Genomic DNA, 12688 nt, shown 5'->3' on the forward strand with positions numbered 1-12688 from the left:
TGCATAGTAACAGTAATAGTGGTGACTGAACTCTACAGAACAGTCAAGTTGGGCACCTGTTAGGAACAGACTTGGAAGTTGTGAGTCCATTGTTTGCCTGCTTCACGGAACCCTGTAGAGGGAAAGATCAGCCCGGCTGAGGACACGTCAGATAGGGCAACGGCTCTACAAGTGGCCCTTATGGAGACCACAGCAAGCAGTTTCGGTATAGTAGTCACAGTGAAACACATTGACTCGTGCCACCCTGTACCAGGAAGACGGAGCTTCTCAGTAAACCCTGCTTTACCACTGTAGTGTCCTATCTAGGTAATGTTCCATCACCTGAAACCATGAAGTATATGTGCCTCTAACATGTTTAACAGATGAAGATTGCAAGTTTTTAACATACTACCGACTGTATATTGCTCTGATGGTCAAGTTTTATTACCAACGTCTGGCTCATTCCTATGGAAAATGAAGGGGTCCAACTTGTCCCAAGATGTGGCTGTAAACCACCTGAGAGTCATAGTCATTTTACCTAGTACCAATGCGCACCCCCAGAACTCTACAGTCATGGCCAAAAGTTTTGAGAATGACACCAAAATTATATTTTCACATAATCTGTTGCCCTCTGGTTTTTAATTGTGTTTGTCTGATGTTTACATCACATACAGAAATATAATTGCAATCATAATATGAGTACCAAAAGGTTATATTGACAGTTAAAATGATTTAATGCAGCAAGTCAATATTTGAAGTATTGACCCTTCTTCTTCAGGACCTCTGCAATTCTCCCTGGCATGCTCTCAATCAACTTCTGGACCAAATCCTGATTGATAGCTGTCCATTCTTGCATAAGCAATGCTTGCATTTTGCCAGAATTTGTTGGGTTTTTGTTTGTCCACCCATTTCTTGATGATTGGCCACAAGTTCTCAATGGGATTAAGATATGGGGAGTTTGCAGGCCATGGACCCAAAATCTCTATGTTTTGTTCCATGAGCCATTTAGTGATCACCTTTGCTTTATGGCAAGGTGCTCCATCATGCTGGAAAAGGCATTCTTGGGCGCCAAACTGCTCTTGGACAGTTGGGAGAAGTTGCTCTTGGAGGACATTCTGGTACCATTCTTTATTCATGGCTGTGTTTTTAGGCAAGACTGTGAGTGAGCCGATTCCCTTGGCTGAGAAGCAACCCCACACATGTATCGTTTCAGGATGCTTAACAGTTGGCATGAGACAAGACTGGTGGTAGCGCTCACCTGTTCTTCTCCTAATAAGCTGTTTTCCAGATGTCCTAAACAATCGAAAAGGGGATTCATCTGAGAAAATGACTTTACCCCAGTCCTCAGCAGCCCACTCCCTTTAACTTTTGCAGAATATCAGTCGGTCCCTGATGTTTTTTCTGGAGAGAAGTGGCTTCTTTGCTGTCCTCCTTGAAACCAGGCCTTGCTCAAAGAGTCTCCGCCTCACAGTGCATGCAGAAGCACTCACACCAGCCTGCTGCCATTGCTGAGCTAGCTTGGCACTGCTGGTAGTCTGATCCCACAGCTGAAACAGTTTTAAGATAAGGTCCTGGCGTTTGCTGGTCCTTCTTGGGCGCCCTGGAGCCTTTTTGGCAACAATGGAAGCTCTCTCCTTGAAGTTCTTGATGCGATAGATTGTTGACTGAGGTGCAATCTTTGTAGCTGCGATACTCTTCCCTGTTAGGCCATTTTTGTTCAGAGCAATGACGGCTGCACGTGTTTCTTTAGCGATAACCATGGTTAACAGAAGAGAAACAATGATACCAAGCACCAGCCTCCTTTTAAAGTGTCCAGTGATGTCATTCTTACTTAATCATGACTGATTGATCGCCAGCCCTGTCCTCATCAACACCCACACCTGTGTTAATGGAACAATCACTAAAACAATGTTAGCTGCTCCTTTTAAGGCAGGAATGCAATGCTGTTGAAATGTGTTTTGGGGGTTAAAGTTAATTTTCTTAGCCAATATTGACTTTGCAAGTAATTGCTGTTAAGCTGATCACTCTTTATGACATTCTGGAGTATATGCAAATTGCCATTAGAAAAAGCTTACTTAAGCAGTAGACTTTGTATAAATTAATATTTGTAGCATTCTCAAAACTTTTGGCCATGACTGTATTTTCCATGTAACGTGCTGGGATGCAAGAGACGAGTACTTCCCCACAGCTGCCACCCTGCTCCAAGTTACAAATATACTGTCATTGTACCACTTATACCACAAATTAGAGCTCATACTCATATTTCTGCTCCAGCCATATGAAACTGGCAATACTGCCAACACCAATGCTCAGATCTGCATAAAGGACTGGTTATGGTTACTATGATGAATTAATAGGTCACTGTTATATTATTTTAAATGGTGTTTTTTATATATATAAGTTTTAAGCATAAGCTGTTGTGTGTACTTGAAAAATAACACCATTTCTTCTAGCATATGACTTGTATTCTGCATATTTCACCATTTTTTTTTATACTGCAAAATCTCTTATTTGCAAATGACACTGAACTCCTGGGTGGAGACAAGCTATTGTGATGTCTATTATACACATATCACACAGACAGATATTATAGATAGTTATTTCTTCTCTTTTTTCCCCCTTAACTGGCATACTACCTGTTATGCTCATGCAGTGAGCACTGTAGTAGTGGGTTCACTGGAGCAAGGGTACAGTTCACTTCCCTGGGGGAGCAAACTGGACCGGCCGCCGAGTCTTCACTACTGCCACCGAAAATGACAGCAGGTACACGCGCTGGTAAGCAGCTGGCAGAGAAACAGCACCAGGGGATCTGCAGTACCCCGGCAGCTGACGCCACAAACACAGTACAGTCTCTGGAATAAGCAGCCGCAGCATTCAGAGTAGTGGATCCATCTGGGCAGCAGCGGCCAGCATGGATACATGAGGTCGTCATAGTAGAAACATCAGATACGGAATACACTGTAACAGAGGTGCAAGTCAGCAGCAGACAAAAACACATTGTCAGCAGCAGCAGCACTGAGGACCTGAGAACTAGCAACGTAAGTAACTCGTTACCCAGGCACCGCCCTTAGGTTGCAGGTACTTAAAGCACCTTTCCCCTATCAGCTGACCTGAGAGGCACTTCCGGGTTAGGGTACGCTGGTCCTTTAAGAAAACGGGGGTGGCCACGCACACACCCTTTAGGCAGAACCAGGAAGCCTGCAATGTGCACACCAGCTCTGGGAGATAGCGGCATGCACCGGGACCAGGGTAGCCACAGCAGGAAGTCCAGGCAGGTGAGGGAAACTGACGTCCCTGCCATGAGAGGGGGCAGGACAATGGTGACGCCGGTATGGGTGTTACGCAAACCAAGACAGCAGAGTCATGAAGGATATTTTACAGCTGTTTAGTGCAGTGTAGCTGTAAATTCTGCATTAGGATAAACTAAATGAATCTGCAGCATGGTTTCTGTCCCTCTGCCTGTTTTCTCACTCTGCTTCTCTCCCCTCTACATAAACTGTAAAATGTTGTGTAAGCTGACATACCTCACTGTGCTGCCACTTGTCTTGGCCAAGACCGATCTGAGCAAAATGGATATAAACTGTTTTTTTGAGTGTGAATGATTATTTGATCTGGGAAGGGAATACGTGTTTCCAGAGTGAAAAAGAAGCAGATTTCTCAAGATACATTACAAAGTTTACTATATTGACGTATAACTATTGATTTATGTAAAGTTTGCTGAAAGTACAGTTCCATTTAAATGAAAGTATCTCAGAGTTGGAATGGCCATGACCTTTTTTTATTTTCTGCTTCTTAGATGATAGATGAGACTCTCATCATTATGGATGAAACTCTACAAAATAAGTGAGTAACATTTCACAACAAATTCTCTTTTTTGTCCACATAGTCTGTAATCATTTTAAATATATAATGACTAGCACAGATGAAATTAAGGAAAATATTATGGGTGAACTTACCATGACAATCTGGTCATTGATTTAAATTTCCAATACATGTAGATTACAAAAAAATAAACACATATCCCATATAAAGAGGTGTATATTATATTTCCTGTACTTGTTAAGTGGTTAATGACCATGGAATATATGTAGATTACTGGTGCTTGATATATAGGGAATAAATGTAGATTAAAGGGGAATTAACATATATTTTTTATAAACAGGTGTATATTATAATCCCTACGTGTGTTTGGTAGGGAATGAACATGAAATATTTGTAGATTACAGGGGAATTAACACATATTCTATATAAACAGGTGTATATTATATTCTCTGTGCTTGATAGCAAGGAAATCAACATTGAATAAATGAAGATTACAGGGAATGAACATCTATCCCATACAAACATGTGTATATTATATTCCTTGTGCTTATTAGTTATAAAGTGGGGAATGAGCATGAAATATATGTAGCTAATATGGGATTAAACACATATTCCATATAAACAGGTGTATATTATATTCCCTATGTTTGTTAAGCGGTGAATGAACATGTAATATATGTAGATTACAGGGAAATGAACACATATTCCATATAACACATGTATATTATATTCCTTGTGCTTGTCAAGCTCGCTTTACACGCTGCAATGTATCTTACAATGTGTCGGCGGGGTCACGTCGTAAGTGACGCACATCCGGCATCGTAAGGTACACTGCAGTGTGTAACAGCTACGTGCGATTGCGATTGAACAGTAAAACATTCATCTCACACACGTCGTTCATTCCTCATGAATTGAACGTCAGGTTCTTCATCGTACCCAGGGTAGCACACATCGCAGTGTGTGACATCCCCGGGAACGATGAACAGATCTTACCTGCGTCCTGTGGCTCCAGGCCGGTAATGCGGAAGGAAGAAGGTGGGCAAGATGTTTACGTCCCACACAGCTCCGCCCCTCTGCTTCTATTGGCCGGCTGCTGCGTGACGTCGCTGTGACGCCGAACGTCCCTCCCACTCCAGGAAGTAGACATTCGCCGCCCACATCGAGGTTGTATGGACGGGTAAGTACGTGTGACGGGGGTTAATCGTTTGTGCGGCACATTCCACAAAATTGAACGTGCCGCACATACGATGGGGGCGGTTACGATCGGATACAATATCGTATGCTGAATCGTAACATGTAAAGCAGACTTTAGGTGGGGAATGGACATGGAATATAGGTAGATAATAGGGAAATTAACATATATCCCATATAAAAAGGTGTATATTATATTCCCTGTGTTTAGGTGGGGAATGAACATGAAATATATCTAGATTACAATGAAATAAACACATGTCCTATATAAAGAGGTGTTTATTATATTTACTGAACTTGTTAGGTAGGCGATGACAATTTAATATATGTAGATTTTAGGGAAATTAACACATATCCCATATATTCAGGTGTACATTATATTCCCTGTGCTTGACAGGTAGGGAATGAACAAGGAATCTATGTATCTTACAGGGGAATTAATACATATCCCATATAGTCAGATGTATATTTTATTCATGTTGCTTGTTAGATGGGGAATGAAGAAGGAATATACGGTATGTACGGTATATTACAGTGAAATTAGTACACATTTCATATAACCAGGTCTATAGTATGTTCCCTGTGCTTCATAGGGAATAAATGTACAATACATTAAAGGGGAATGAACATATATTTCTTATAAATAGGTGTATGTTATAATCCCTGTGTTTGTTTGGTAGGTAATAAACATGAAATATATGTAGATTACAAGGGTATTACTATATATTCCATATAAAAAGGTGTATATTATATTCCATGTGCTTGATAGCTAGGGAATGAACATGGAATAAATGTAGATTAAAGGGGAATGAACATCTATCCCATATAAACTTGTTTATATTATATTCCCTGTGCTTCTTAGGTGGGAAATGACCATGGAATACATGTAAATTGCAGGAGAATCAACACATATCCAATATAATCAAGTGTATATTATATTCCCTGTGCTTGCTATGTTTCAAATAAACATATTATACATAGATTACAGAGAAATTAACACATATCTCATATAAACAGGTGTATATTATGTACCCTGTGCTTTTTAGATGGGGAGTGAATATGAAATATACCCTGGTGAGCCAAAGGGTAACAATGTTTTGAACTTTTGACTTTCAGGCTCCATATTTCCCTATTCACTACAGCTTCGAATGTGAGACTATCTTCATATTTATAAACAATCATCTTGGCTATTTCATACATAAATTTGAGTTGCTACAATTTTGAATAAAATTAGTTATGCACATTCTTTTCATGTCACTGCATTGTTAGTTTTTTGCTCTTGGTGGTGGAAAAATCTTTTTGTTCCTGTAATCTTAATCTTCTTGTATGCAACCTGTTCTACACTCCCGTAAGCTGGGTTTACACACTGCAACATCGCAAAGGACATCGCTGTAACGTCACCGGTTTGGTGACGTAACAGCGACCTCCCTAAGTCTCTGCTAAGTCGCTGGTGAGCTGTCAAACAGGCAAACCTGGTCAACAACTAAGCAGCGATACAGACCTGCTGAGCAACTTCGCTGGTCGTTAGGGGACGTGTCACACAGCAGGTACTTGACGACTCCCAACTATGTGTAGGCGTGCTGGAGTCCTTTTTACACGCCCCCCTCAGCTCCGATTGGTTAACGCTAGGGCGTTCTCCTGAGCTTGGTCCTGAGCTTCTCATTGCTAAGCGGATCTTTGTAGAGTTCTGTATGCAGTGACTCCACACTGGTTTATCTATATAGCATCAATACAGCTTCTATACAATACTCAACTCCATCTACAAGGTAAGCAACAGGATCTCAAATATGTATGAATTTTTTTTGCGATTCCTATTTTTCCCCTTTCTCATCTGAGGTCTCTATAGCGATTCCGTTGTTGCTACTTAATAGAAATCTGCGATCAGGCTGCCAAATCATTTGAGGTCTCTGTAGCGATTCCGTTGTTGCTACTTAATAGAAATCTGTGATCATGCTGCCAAATCATTTGAGGTCTCTGTAGCGATTCCATTATTACTACTTTATAGGAATCTGTGATCATGCTGCCAAATCATTTGAGGTCTCTGTAACGATTCCATTATTACTACTTTATAGGAATCTGCGATCAGGCTGCCAAATCATTTGAGGTCTCTGTAGCGATTCCGTTGTTTCTACTTAACTCTGCGATTATGCTTAATTTACTGTACATTTCGCATGGGCGGCCATTTTAGCATGGGTGGCCATTTTCTGCCACGTCCTACAAACACTAGTGCGGTTTGACTTGTTTTTTTGGTACTATGAAAAGGAAATGGAGGCCTTGACTTTACTGTACATTCCCTTTAGCGTGGGCGGCCATGGGCATTTTCTGCACTTTTGGAAAATGTAATAAGTATGTTCCGTTCTCAATGTTTATTGTTATTTTTTTCAGATGCCCTCTTCTCAGGAGTTTACCAGAGAACTTATAGAGCTATATCGCTCACTACCTTGTCTTTGGAGGATAAAATCGGCCGATTATACAAATCAATATAAAAAAAAAGAGGCCTATGAGAAGCTTGTAGCCTTTTTTAAGCTACACCAGCCTGATACCCCCGTTGATGAAAATTTGGTGAAACGAAAAATTCAAGCTCTACGCACAGTTTATAGGAGAGAGCTAAAAAGGGTGGAGCAGTCAATTAAGTCTGGTACCGGAACGGAGGACGTTTATACACCAACGTTGTGGTACTATGAGCTCCTTTCCTTCACCAGAGACCAAGAGCTACCACGGAGAATGGAAGACCTCATGGATGAAAACCCTGACACGGGGAGTTTGCCCCTTGCGGGTGATGTAAGTACCTTATTTTAGACCTTGAAACAGCTTTTCAAACTAATTCCAAAAAAAGTTTGTAGGTATATGGTTAACTTTACTAGAAGATTTTGAACTATGGGTTTCAATGATAAATTATGCATATTACTAAAGTTATCCCTTTCACTTACTAAAAGTATACCCCTTCACTAGTTTCTGCCCACTCAGTTATCAAAGCGTTAAATGCCATTTCATAGCCCGTACGAGTAGTATTCCATATCCCGTTATACTACAATTTCAAATCCCGTAGAACTAATCCCAGCCTACCATTGATTTCCAGTGCACGTGTACCCTTGTGAATGCTGCTCATGATATCCAATGCAAACACATTTCTGTGGTGGGTTGGTGTTGAAAGATGTGAAGTAATATTTTGGTTTGGCGTTAACATGAATTTTCTGTTCACGCAGGAGCATATGCAAGATGCGGTAGAGGAATTGTCCACAAGTACTTCTGAAATTAGTGACATAGCCAGCACGCAAATTTCCAGCGAGGACACTCCTGACAAAGCTCCACCATGTCCATTACCTCAACGCCTTATAGCATCGCGCAAACGAAAGGCTGGCCGGCCACCATCTCCAGATCTCATAGGTTTGGCCAACAAAATATTAAGTGTGCCGAACAGCCCCACTGTAGGCTGCTTTGCCAAACTTATGGACGAGAGAATGTCCAAGCTCGAAGAGACGCAAAGGAACCACCTGGAAAGGATCGTCCTTGATGCACTGGCAAAAGCAGCAGCAGGAAAACTAAAAGACACTTCCATTGTAACTGACAGCATTCCGCAAAATATGTATTCTCAGTACCCACAGTACAGCAACAGCACACCCATGCATGTAATGCAGCCTCCGCCACCTTCGCATCCTGGCCCCCCACAGTTTCCACTCTTTCCAAGCTCTTCCTTGTTACGCTCAACGCCCAGCCAACAATATGGAAGCTCAGATGGCTACTACCAAGAGTTGTAGCTGTATTGTAAATTTTCTGGTTTTCATACTTCTTTTGATATGTTGTTGTTTTTTTTTTGTTTTTTTTGTTTTGTTTTTTTACTTTATTGATTGTATTTTTACCATATGTGTTTTGTTATAAATAAAACATTTTATTTTGTTTCAAAATTGTGGCCTGTGGGCATGAATTAAATAATGGTTGAGAGTGATGAAAGATGTTTTTATGGGGGTGAATAAGAACTTCAGACAATAGTGTATATAAATTCACACGTTATTTCACATACCTTCAAAAAGCCCTTATATACTGTATATAGGACTGAGCCCTTCTATACAGTATATCGGACTGAGGCCTTATATACTGTATATAGGACTGAGGCCTTATATACTGTATATAGGACTGAGGCCTTATATACTGTATATAGGACTGATCCACTATACGCACAGTATAAACCAATAACTGACACGAGTCCAGGAATTAACCAAGTTGCTGGTAACTGGTGCCAACGGACGGCTGCTGTGTAATTCAGGTGCTCTTTTCCTGCACGAGGTCTGTGTCTCCTTTGCACACTGGTCCGGACTCGGTCCCGACAGCTGGCACCAGGGTGGCCACTCCCCTCTCCCGGTCCACTTCGGGTACCCCAAGCGGCTGGCCTATTCCTGAGGCTCTGACTACCACTCTCCCCAGCCCCACACAAGGGCTGCTTCCAGACTTCTCTCCTCCTGCAGACTGACTACAGCTCAAACTCTGCTCTTTCTAAGGTCCTCTTCCCACTAGAGTTGAGCGCGGTTCGTGGTCAGCCCAGCAGCCAGCCCTCGGTCCCTCAGATGTGGACAAGTAAAAGCCCATTTCCTTCTATCCATGACAAAGCATTGAGATTCACTCTGTGCAGCACTGGTGTTTACTGTAAAAGCAGATCTAAGAATCCGTACCGCCTTCTGCAGATACTCCTGTATACATGCGTCCCTTTCTATGGCAGGAATTATTTCGCCATAATTTGTCTTGTACCGGGGATCTAACAGTGTGGCAACCCAGTAGCTAGCATTACTTCGAATTCGTACAATCCGAGGGTCTTGTTGTAGGTAGTGCTTTCCCATGTGTTTGTGTTGTGTTGTGAGTTGTTTGTCACCTTTTGGACACCTTTCAGGGTGTTTTCTAGGTGGTTTTCTGTGTTTGTGTTTGCTGCCATTGTTTCCTATGCAGTTCGAGTTCGGTTCGTTGAACGTTTGACGAACCGAACTCGAACGGGAGCTCCGTTCGGCGAACCCAGCTCGAGCCAAAAGGGAGAGTGAGATCTGCACCAAAAACATGGATGCAGACCTCTGTGACACCCCTGTTTGAAAGGTTTTTCAAAAAATTGACACAACACCCAATATAAGCTTGAAAGATTTATGTGTAATAAAAAAAAAAAAAACTGTTTAGAACAAATAATAAGAAATTTAGTGGCCCTGTGGTTGGCTTGCCGCAAACTGGTTCAACAAATCGCCTTGTCGGCGTATGGCTTGCGACAGACGCCTATGTGATTCCAGCATCTGCGTGTTTGACTCGATCAGGTCCTGTAGTGTGGGGATTTCTGTGGAGGGAATGGTAAAAGTTAACCAGGCTTGTTCAAACATCGAACTGACAGGTATATGTTTTTTGTTGACCACTTACGGTTTTGTGGTTCATCACCTTCATCCTCCGAGGCACTGATGGCCCAACCAGATCCTGTGGCTAGGGAACACAAATCAATTATTAGTACACGACAGCCCACCATCATTTTAACATCCATGTATCCTTTCCAACTTGTAGGGACACCATGTTATGTGCATAAATTACAGGAAGGGTAGCCTGCACCAAACTCACCAACTGATGCGGGGGAAAAGGCATCGGGAGACAGTGATTGATGAGGAGACAGGGTGAAAGGTGGTGATGGGGTTGATTGAAGTGATGGGGTTGCAGCGGGTGATGGGTTTGGAGAAGGAGAGGGTGGCCCAGCAGGAGATGGTCCCAGCAGGTGGAGGTGGGGTAGACGCAGCTGATCCTGGACCAGGAGATGGTGGAGCCGGTTGCGGTGGTGGTGCAGCTGGGGGTGGTCCTAGGTATAGGAGAAAACTTCTATTGAGCGGATAACTCCAGGCCTCCATGGCTTAACTCCGCTTTACACCATACAATTCTGCATACAATATCGTATGCGATGTGACACGCCCCCATCGTATGTGCGACAAGTTACATTACTTTCCCTTTCATTTTTTAAACAGACATAACTATTCAGATTTTAAGACATCGCAGTGTGTGAAGCCTTGATGATACGATTAACGAGCGCATAAAGCATCGTAATCGTATCATCGTTGTAGCGTCGGCGTAATCCATAATTACGCTGACGCGACGGTCCGATGTTGTTCATCGTTCCTGCGGCAGCACACATCGCTGTGTGTGAAGATGCAAGAGCGAGGAAAATTTCCTATCGGCGTCACCGCGGCTCCCGTAGAATATGCGGAAGGAAAAAGGTGGGCGGGATGTTTACATCCCGCTCATCTACGCCCCTCCGCTCCTATTGGCAGCCTGCCGTGTGACGTCGCAGTGGGTCCGTACGACCCGCCCCCTTAATAAGGAGGCGGGTCACCAACCAGAGCGACGTCCCAGGACAGGTGAGTCCATGTGAAGGTGCCGTAGCTATAATGTTCGCTACGACAGCTATCACAAGGATATCGCAGCTGCGAGGGGGGCGTGGACTATCGCGCTCGGCATCGCGGCATCAGCTTGCGATGTCGCAGCGTGCAAAGTAACCCTAAGGCTATTATATACTGCCATTATATACTGCATTCTAACATGCTGTATATAAGAGCCCTGGCCGCTGTGACAACATAAAAAATACTTTATATAACTTACCTAGCCGTCGCGCTGCTGTGGAATAGGACGGAGATGGCTGAAAGAGGCGCCGGCGGAACTGAACAACGTACACGCCTCCGTGACCCTATTCCACTGTAGCGCGACCGTAAGGTAAGTTATATAAATTGTTTTTTGTCTGGTGTTGTTTAGGGGTTAACAAAACCAACCCAGGCCAAAGCCGCAAAACAACACTCACCACGACGCCTCATGATGTCTGCCCGGATGCTGGCGAACAGATCACTTGACCTGTATTGCAGGTCCGCCACCTTCTTTCTGATTTGGGTTGTGGACCGCTCCAGCCCAAATCGACGGGACAGGCCTCTCCTGATCTTCTCCAGCACTGCCTGCTTATGCAGTATGGGATGCTCACGGGGGGCCTCACAAAGGTAATCGAGTATTACCACCCTTTTCACTAGATAGCGAACCTCCACAGACCCCCAGGGAGAAGAGCGCCTCCTTGCCGCCATGTTCCCGCCTCTGGGCATAGTAAAACATTCACGCCGCCCACCAGACTTCAAAGACAACGGGAGCAACGTCATCACGTCACGTTATGAACAGCGTCGCAGTAGCGATCCCGCTTGCGATCTCATTGTCAGCTAGCCCGCTCTAACCGCGTCAGCACAGCTGCGCCTCCGTCTGCCGGGAACGCAGTAGCGTCGCCGGCCAGAAGTGAACGCTGGTGTGGGCACTGTTAATACTAGTCCTTCTAACATAAAAATCCAATACACAAACATAAATCAATGATTTAAGTGCTATCTATGCAATTTGCTGTCTGACTCGGTTACAGCCGATATCGCAGACGGGAACGCTACTGTGATTCTGTGCTAGCTTTATTCAGACCGCTAGTTTCACGAACGGGAACGCTACTGTGACGCGGTTCCAGCGGCTTGTTGAGAACGAGACCGCTAGCGGGATCGCTACTGCGACGTTGTTCAGAACGTGACGTGATGACGTTACTCACGTCGCCTTTGAAGTCTGTTGGGCGGCGTACATGCTCAGAGGCGGGAACATGGCGGCCAGGAGACGCAGTTCTCCATGGGGGCCTGTTGAGGTGCATTATTTGATTCGGATGATGATAAAAAAAGATTAT

General features: G+C 43.6%; 1 pseudogene; it reads left to right on the top strand.

Moving 5' to 3' along the window:
- The first annotated feature begins 3171 nt into the window (after nucleotides 1-3171).
- LOC142295458 (transient receptor potential cation channel subfamily V member 6-like) overlaps nucleotides 3172-12688 on the top strand; it is a 157447-nt pseudogene continuing 147930 nt past the window's right edge.

The sequence above is a fragment of the Anomaloglossus baeobatrachus genome, chromosome 3 (assembly GCF_048569485.1).
Source record: "Anomaloglossus baeobatrachus isolate aAnoBae1 chromosome 3, aAnoBae1.hap1, whole genome shotgun sequence".
Taxonomy (NCBI): Eukaryota; Metazoa; Chordata; class Amphibia; order Anura; family Aromobatidae; genus Anomaloglossus; species Anomaloglossus baeobatrachus.